Below are 9,347 nucleotides of genomic sequence, written 5' to 3' on the forward strand. Positions count from 1 at the left end.
GGAAACCGCTCCTGAGGAGGGGTTTAACATAGAACTAGCTATCTCCGGAGCTGCCCGGTGCCCTTCCTGCCTTCAGGAAATCAATGCCGTTTTGTCTGCACAGTCTTGATTTCAAATGAGACCCTTTCTTCCCTACAAAAGTTCTGTTCACTTTTAAGAACATAAGAACATAAGAGCGAGCCTGCTGGATCAGACCAGAGTCCATCTAGTCCAGCACTCTGCTACTCGCTGTGGCCCACCAGGTGCCTTTGGGAGCTCACGTGCAGGATGTGAAAGCAAGGGCCTTCTGCTGCTGCTGCTGCTCCTGAGCACCTGGTCTGCTAAGGCATTTGCAATCTCAGATCAAGGAGGATCATAGATCGACTTCATAAATCTGTCCAAGCCCTTTTTAAAGCCATCTAGGTTAGTGGCCATCACCACCTCCTGTGGCAGCATATTCCAAACACCAAGCACACGTTGTGTGAAGAAGTGTTTCCTTTTATTAGTCCTAATTCTTCCCCCCAGCATTTTCAATGAATGCCCCCTGGTTCTAGTATTGTGAGAAAGTTTTATTGATATGTCTAGAATTTGCTGCATAAATAGAAAAGGGTTAGACAGGCGATGCCTCGGCGGGGCAGAGAATAGGGGTGAGAAGTGAACAGCGGAATTCATCTCCACAATTTGTTTCTTTAAAAAGCTATAGGGGCGAAGACTACTGGATCAGGAAACCTTGCCCCTTAAGCCCAAATACATTTCATCTTGGATTACCGTAAGACACGGGATGGGTACGTCATCACTTCTCAGGGATATTTTATGATAATTTCCCTTTTGCAAAAACATAGCACTTTGTCCCTTGCAAGCTAAAATTATAAGGGTGCTGAATGTGTTAAGTACTGTCAAGGTTTTTCCGAATGACGGCAGTCCTATGAATCAGGTTTTCTCATTAACAGCCTTACTGGGGTCTTGCAGACTGAGGACCTTTATAGAGTCAGTCCATCTCATGTTGAGTTGTTTTTCCCAGTTGCCTTCAACCTTTCCTAGCATTATTGTCTTTTCCGATGACTCTTGTCTTCCCATAATATGACCAAAGATTATCAGGCTTTCTGACAGATTGCTTCATCCCATACTTGGATGTACATCTTGAAATAATTCATGGGTGGTTTGTTACCTGAATACCCAGGTTAGTCTGATCTCTGGGGTAAGTGCAGGGGTGGAGGTGTCATTCCCGAATCAGAAAGATATCTGTATCTGGCGTCACAGACTGTGTTGTGTGTAACCAGATCAGAATCTAAATGTAACCTAAATCTAACTCATCCGTTGTTACAGTCATAACCAGTAGCTGTTTGGCACTGGATTTTTCATGCTTCCAGCCTGCTGAATGAATGTGAGACTTTTTTGCTGAAATAAATAAATCCATAGTACCCAGTAGCATGCAGATCCATAAGGAAACCCCACATAAGAGTCAGTGTTTCCCTGCCTTGGTAATATAGGAGGTGAAGGGGGTGTAAGTTGGAGTGTTCCCTTCGGGTTGCCAGTTCCTGGGTTAGAGAGTTAGGAGGGAAGAACTTCAGTGGATATAATACCACTGAGTCCCCCAAGTGGTGTACCACCCACAGGGTCGGGGTGTGTGTGTGTCAAATGACCCCAGGCACAATGTGTGTGGGGGGGGGGGACGGACGCAGGTGTTGTCCCTGGGTGCCATTTTCCCCCAATACACCTGAGTTCCCCATCCCAAGTAGCCTCTGTAGTCTGGAGATCAAATACCAAATGGCTATAAGCAGTGGTGGGATCCAAAAATTTTAGTAACAGGTTCCCATGGTGGTGGGATTCAAACAGTGGCGTAGCGCCAATGGGGCTGGGCAAGGCACGACAGGGGCGTGACTGGGCATTCTGGGGGCGGGACATTGTTGGGCGGGCCTGTGGCAAGGTCCTTGGGCGGGAAACGAATGCACACAGGTGCAGGCTGCCACGCACGTCGGTGCACCACCTGCTAGACTGCTTCAAGTTCTGCGCGCTACTGCTGAGGAGCGGAGGAGGGGTGTAATGGGATAGAAAATGTTAACACAGATACATTTTTCTATCTTTCTCACAATACTAGAACCAGGGGGCATACATTGAAAATGCTGGGGGGAAGAATTAGGACTAATAAAAGGAAACATTTCTTCACGCAACGCGTGATTGGTGTTTGGAATATGCTGCCACAGGAGGTGTTGATGGCCACTAAACTGGATAGCTTTAAAAGGGGCTCGGACAGATTTATGGAGGAGAAGTCAATCTATAGCTACCAATCTTGATCTTCCTTGATCTCAGATTGCAAATGCCTTAGCAGACCAGGTGCTCAGGAGCAGCAGCAGCAGCAGCAGAAGGCCATTGCTTTCACACCCTGCACGTGAGCCCCCAAGGGCACCTGGTGGGCCACTGCGAGTAGCAGAGTGCTGGACTAGATGGACTCTGGTCTGATCCAGCTGGCTCTTTCTTATGTTCTTATATTCTTTCCTCCAGCAGTCTGAATGGCAGGCAGAAATTCCAGAGTTCAGCCCTGATGTAGTTCATCACTGGTTGAATTTCTGCCCACCCACATGGGCCTTTGTTAAAGGCATAAGATCGCTGCAACAGGACATAAGAAAGGATCTTTCAGTTATACATTTTCCCTTTTTTTAATAGCAGCCTTTTTCTCCGGCTTGGGTTGTAAAAAAAAGAGCGACTGTTGTTCACCCCGAGCAAAACAGTCCTGAAGATCGTAAGATGGAAGAGATTAAATTTTCTTTGAGAAAAGGCACATAAACTCATTTAATGTGGTTGCACATCATCTTTCCCAGCCAGGCCGTAAAACAAATCTGGGAAGTCAGATGTGAAAGGGGGGGGAGAAATCCCATCTGCTCAAGACAAAACACTTGTTGTGTTTATTAATAACAAGCCTCTCGAATGAAATTATAAACAAGCGCACGGATTTTAACGGAAGCCACAAATATTTACAGATGCCCTGATCCAGCTTGCAAATGGCACAACACACCTTAGAGAATTAACCCAGGTTTCTGTTAAACACCACCTCAAAGAAACAGACGCACGATACAAAACACTCGCAACGCACTCGGAGGAAGCGCTTACAAACTCCCAAATATGTCACATGGCAAATGTACCGCAGCTATGTAATAATTTTAATCAACTCTAAACTGATAACCGTCCGCCCTGCAAAGGAGCTTCTTTCTGACTGTGAAAGCCTTTGACAATACTTCCCCCCATTTCTCAGCAGCGTTGTGTAAGAGCAACAGTCAACACAAGGACTGTGCATCGAAAATTCAATTGCAAAGATTCTGATCTGGGCCAAATAAACAGTTAAATCGGCTTCCCTTCAAAGCCAGGGAGATCCTCCAGTATCTGTCTTGCCTGAAGAGAAGAGGGATTCCAGTGGTGCCTGCTAATTAAGTCTCCAAAGAAAATCTTTGCTTTGGCAAGTTCCCTGCTTTTAATTTACACTCTTGCGCTGACATATTTCGGAGCGCTGCTTCCAACTCCCCGAATGCCGCTTCCTCTTTTCCACTCCCTGGCCCGTTTTTCGGCTCGCCGCCGGAGTGATGAACAAACATCGCCAGGTGTTAATGCAAAGCGACAGAGGAAAGCAAACGCTTTTGAAGGGGGAATTAGCAAATCTGACGGCTGACATTCAAGTGCTGCTGGACGTTTCTGGCCCAGGGATCTTGGCTGAGAAGGAATTCGTTCACTCCCAGCTGAGCCAGGGTCCATCGCCGCCTTGGGCAACTTAACTCACTGAGCGAAAAGAATCCCATTATCCATATATTGTGTTCTTGCAAGTGCAGATGACCCCGGTTTCACCCTGTTTTCTTGATCTGCAGAAAAACACTGGAGGTTGGTTGAGTGCCATGGTGGACTGCCATGCAGAGGAGTAGGAGGAGGAAGCTCTCCCCACAACTCTGTCACTCAGGTGGAGGAGTGGAGAATCATACCTGTTTCTCCATATTCTTCTTCTTCTTCTCCAGAAGAAGAAGGAGGAGGAGGAGGAAGATGAGGAGGAGGAGGAAGCTCTCCCCACAACTCTGCCACTCTGCCACTCAGGTGGAGGAGTGGAGAATCATACCTGTTTCTCCAGATTCTTCTTCTCCAGAAGGAGGAGGAGGAGGAGGAGGAGGAGGAAGCTCTCCCCACAACTCTGCCACTCAGGTGGAGGAGTGGAGAATCATACCTGTTTTCTTCTTCTTCTTCTTCTTCTTCTTCTTCTTCTTCTTCTTCTTCTTCTTCTTCTTCTTCTTCTTCTTCTTCTTCTTCTTCTTCTTCTTCTTCTTCTTCTTCTTCTTCTTCTTCTTCTTCTTCTTCTTCTTCTTCTTCTTCTCCTCCTCCTCCTCCTCCAGAAGTGGCCCAATATGGTATACTGATTTGCAGGTCCATAGAGGAAGACCTGGGTTCCATTTCCCCTCTATCCTTCGACTAATTGACTGACCTTACCCAAGATGGCATCTTTCGATGTAACCCACCTGACTTGTTAATATGATAAAACATTGAGGACCGTTTGGATGAAGGCTGGGATAATTCAGTCTAACATATAAAATAGCCTAATATGGGGGTCCTAAGACAGGAAAAATCATGTTTATGTGAATTTGCCTCGAGTTAAACGGCCAAGACTCTGACCTAGATGGGTTGAGCTAGCCGGATACCAGATCTCAGAAGCTAAGCAAGGTCCATTCGAGCTAGTACTTGGATGTGGGACCGCTGAGGAATTCTGGGGTTGCTGTGTAGAGGAAGACAATGGCAAACTATTTCTGCTAGTCTCTTGCCTTGAAAACCTTCCGGCGTAGCCAGACATCAGCTGCAACTTGTTGGCACTTTACAGACATAGGCAGCCAAGACTGTTAATTGAGCAGGACATTTAAACCACCTTTTTGCATCCCTATGTTGCATCAAGGTGTCATTAAAACACTCAAGGCTCTGATACATTAGCTATTTGTTTTATCTGCTCAGTCTTACCATTACTGAGGTACTCTGCTTTAATTAAATGTCTTGTCCCCGCAAATAACTACCAGGAGAGTCATCTGAGGAAGGACTTGGGTCTGAGAGGCCATTAATAGATCAGCTATAGTGCTGATTTAAAAGCAACCGACCTCCTGGGGTTTATCTTTATGGCTTAAAGAAAGATCCTGCTTTTTGAAAGCACAGGAAATCTTTAACACAATTGAATATTAAAGAGCACCCAAGGATATCAGCTCACTGAGAAACGTCATGAGTGTTCAGCTAGGTTCCAGAAAAGCTGGGTACAAGCTAGGTTCTAGAAAATCTGGGTACAGGCTAGGTTCTAGTTACGAGTTAGGTTCTAGAAAATCTGGGTACAGGCTAGGTTCTAGGTTCATTCTAGAAAAGCTGGTTCTGGGTACAAACTATGTTCTAGAAAAGCTGGGTCCAAACTAGGTTCTTTGTTCAAGCTAGGTTCTAGAAAAGCTGGTCCAAACTAGGTTCTAGGTACACATTGGGTTCTAGAAAAGCTGGGTACAGGCTAGGTTCTAGGTACAAGCTACATTCTAGAAAAGCTGGTTCTGGGTACAAACTATGTTCTAGAAAAGCTGGGTCCAAGCTAGGTTCTAGGTACAAGCTAGGTTCTAGAAAAGCTGGGTACAGGCTAGGTTCTAGGTACAAGCTAGGTTCTAGAAAAGCTGGTTCTGGGTACAAACTATGTTCTAGAAAAGCTGGGTCCAAGCTAGGTTCTTTGTACAAGCTAGGTTCTAGAAAAGCTGGGTCCAAGCTAGGTTCTAGGTACAAGTTAAGTTCTAGAAAAGCTGGGTACAGGCTAGGTTCTAGGTACACGCTACATTCTAGAAAAGCTGGTTCTGGGTACAAACTATGTTCTAGGAAAGCTGGGTACAAGCTAGGTTCTTTGTACAAGTTAGAAAAGCTGGGTACAAGTCCCAGTTCTGTCCTCAAAACTTGTTTGGTGGCCTTTGGCTGCTCACTTCCTTAGCCTCTCCTGCCCCACAGGTTGGGTTGATAGCTCAGCTGGCCGGCAGGCAAGGGGAATGCGGAGTAGAGTCAAGATGCCAATGACAAGGCATCGTGTTCACTGTCATCCCACGAGAGACACTGTTGGGTTGGTTTGATGCACTGGGATCCCTCTCCCCCCACCCCCAAAATATGATCAAAGCTGTTGTGACATCACTTCCAAGTTCACACTGGAAGCGATGACACAACATCGTTCCCCTCACCCCTTCCCCCTCTCTCCCGATGCCAGCCTGATTGCTAACCCTGAAAGAACGTCTGGGGGCTCAGTACAAGAAGCCTTTCATCGGTGTGCTCTTGGGAGCCTTCCCGCAGGTGGGTCTCTAGGGTTGCCAACTCTGGGTCAGGAAATTCCTGGAGATTTTGGGGGTGGAGCCTGAGAAGGGCAGGGCTTGAGAAAAGGAGGGACTTCGGCGGGGTAAAAAAGAAGATACAAAAGAGAAGGGTTAGCTACATGCCAAGCCAATTTAAACCGGATATTCAAGGCAAGCGCTATACAGGGTTGCAGCTCTGGACTGAGAGATTCCCAAGGATTTGGGGGGCGGAGCCCGGGGAGGGCAGGGTTTTGGGGGGGAGACCTGGATAAGGTATAATACCATAGAGTCCACCACCAAAGCGGCCATTTTCTCCATGTGAACAGATCATTGTTGGTTGTGGTGGGTTTTCCAGGCTGTGTGGCCGTGGTCTGGCAGATCTTGTTCCTAACGCTGCGCCCACATCTGTGGCTGGCATCTTCAGAGGCGTATCACAGAGAGAAGCCTGTTACAGATGCCAGCCACAGATGCGGGTGAAGCGTTAGGAACAAGATTCGCCAGACCATGGCCACACAGCCCGGAAAATCCACCACAACCACTTGAATCCAGCCATGAAAGCCTTCGACAATACAGATCACTGTTGATTGCACAGTTGCAGTCCCAAGAGATTTCCTGTTACCTCCTGGAGTTTGGCAACACTATCGGCTGCTCCCATGCGAGAAAACGGAGAGGCAGTTTCTATTTGTTCAGGGGCCCCTGCCTTAATATCAGCCGAGTGGCTAGGATTAGAAGAGAAGAAAAAGAAGAATTTGGATTTATACTGCCTTTTCTCTCCTGTAAGGAGACTCAATGAGGCTCACAAACTCTTTCCCTTCCTACAACAGGCACCTTGTGAGGTAGGTGGGGCTGAGAGTAAGGTGACCAGATGGTCACCTTTGTAAACTGGGATGGGGGGTAGGCAGGAAACAGCAAGCCCCAGAAGGCCGTGCTCCTGCGGCCGTACGCGCGGGAGGCTGCCGCACTGCCTTGCACCCCAGAAGGCAGTGCGGCAGCCTCCCGAAAATCAGGACAATTGAATTAACCCACGGGATGCGGGACAAATTGTTCGAAGGCGGGACTGTCCCGCCAAAAGCGGGATGTCTGGTCAGCCTGGCTGAGAGAGTTCTGAGAGAACTACGACTAGCCCAAGGTCATCCAGCGGGCTTCATGTGCAGGAGTGGAGAAACAAACCCAGTTCAGCAGATAAGAGACCGCTACTCATGCGGAGTGGGGGGAATCAAACCCAGCTGAGATGAAAAAGGTGCCTAATTAGATGGCATTTTCGGCCACGTGAAACAAATGCCCTCTTGCCAGCGCTTGCCACGGGGGAACGAAAAGGAAGGATCCCACCCGGCATTTTCCAGATGACTCAGCTGCGTCCGAGGGCCGCTTGCTCGTCTCCCACTGGCTAGTCCGACAGGCAGATTATCGGAGCTGTTGCTGGAAAGAATTTTTTAATTCCTCGTTTAATGTAACTCAGTAGGAAAGGGATGCAGCCGAAGCTCGCTGCTGTTGGCGTTATCTGGCAAGTGCACGGCCCAGACTCGTTTCGTCTTTTGCCAGACAGTCCCCCACGTCCCCATTAAATGATAATAATGTGATATACAGCATGTCTGCAACGGGCCGGGGAGATGGTGGTGCCGTCACCCTTGCTGCTGCGGAATGCCCAGACTGCCATTTGCTTTCCTACATCCTCTTTTTTTTAAAAAAAATCAGAATAGATGTGCACTGCGTAGGAGTCAAAAGGTTTAGGCAGAGGACGTCGTTATCTCAGCGTTTACTTCCATTTTTATTCATGTATTTATTTCATTTATCCCATTCCAATGGGGACACGAAGTGCATTACAGAGGGTTGCCAACTCTGGCGTGTGAACTGCATGGAGATTTGGAGGCTGGAGCCCAGGAAATAATGAAGAAGAAGAAGAAGAAGAAGAAGAAGAAGAAGAAGAAGAAGAAGAAGAAGAAGAAGAAGAAGAAGAAGAAGAAGAAGAAGAAGAAGAAGAGGAAGAAGAAGAAGAAGAAGAAGAAGAAGAAGAAGAAGAAGAAGAGGAGGAGGAGGAGGAGGAGGAGGAGGAAGAAGAAGAAGAAGAAGAAGAAGAGGAGGAGGAGGAGGAGGGAGAAGAAGAAGAAGAGGAGGAGGAGAAGGAGGAAGAGGAAGAAGAGGAAGAGGAGAACGCGGAGGAGGAGGACGAGGAGGAGGAGGAAGAAGAAGAAGAAGAAGAAGAAGAAGAAGAAGAAGAAGAAGAAGAAGAAGAAGAAGAAGAAGAAGACGACGACGACGACAATGACGACAAGGAGGAGGGAGAAGAAGAAGAAGAGGAGGAGGACAAGGAGGAAGAGGAAGAAGGAGAAGAGGAGGAGGACGCGAAGAAGAAGAAGAAGAGGAGGAGGAGGAGGAGGACGCCAAGAAGAAGAAGAAGAAGAAGAAGAAGAAGAAGAAGAAGAAGAAGAAGAAGAAGAAGACGAGGAGGAGGAGGAGGAGGAGGAGGAGGAGGGAGAAGAAGAAGAAGAGGAGGAGGAGAAGGAGGAGGAAGAGGAAGAAGGAGAAGAGGAGGAGGAAGACGCGGAGGAGGAGGACGAGGAGGACGAGGAGGAAGAAGAAGAAGAAGAAGAAGAAGAAGAAGAAGAAGAAGAAGAAGAAGAAGAAGAAGAAGAAGAAGAAGAAGAAGAAGAAGAAGAAGAAGAAGAGGAAGAAGACGAGGAGGAGGAGGAGGAGGAGGAGGAGGAGGAGTTTGGATTTATACCACACCTTTCTCTCCTGTAAGGAGACTCAAGGTGGCTTACAAACTCCTTTCCCTTCCTCTCCCCACAACAAACACCTTGTGAGGCAGATGGGGCTGAGAGAGCTCCGAAGAGCTGGGACTTCCCAAGGTCACCCAGCAGGAATGTAGGAGTGAAGAAACACATCCGGTTCACCAGATTTGCTTCCGCCACTCCGGTGGAGGGGTGGGGAGTCAAACCTGGTTCTTCAGATTAGAATCCACCTGCTCTTAACCACTACGCCACACTGGCTGTATGTTTGTCAAATAGGCTCGTTCTGCGCATGCTCACAGAGGCATGGATTTGTCCTTTAGAA

Source organism: Sphaerodactylus townsendi, linkage group LG04 (genome assembly GCF_021028975.2).
Source record: "Sphaerodactylus townsendi isolate TG3544 linkage group LG04, MPM_Stown_v2.3, whole genome shotgun sequence".
NCBI lineage: Eukaryota > Metazoa > Chordata > Lepidosauria > Squamata > Sphaerodactylidae > Sphaerodactylus > Sphaerodactylus townsendi.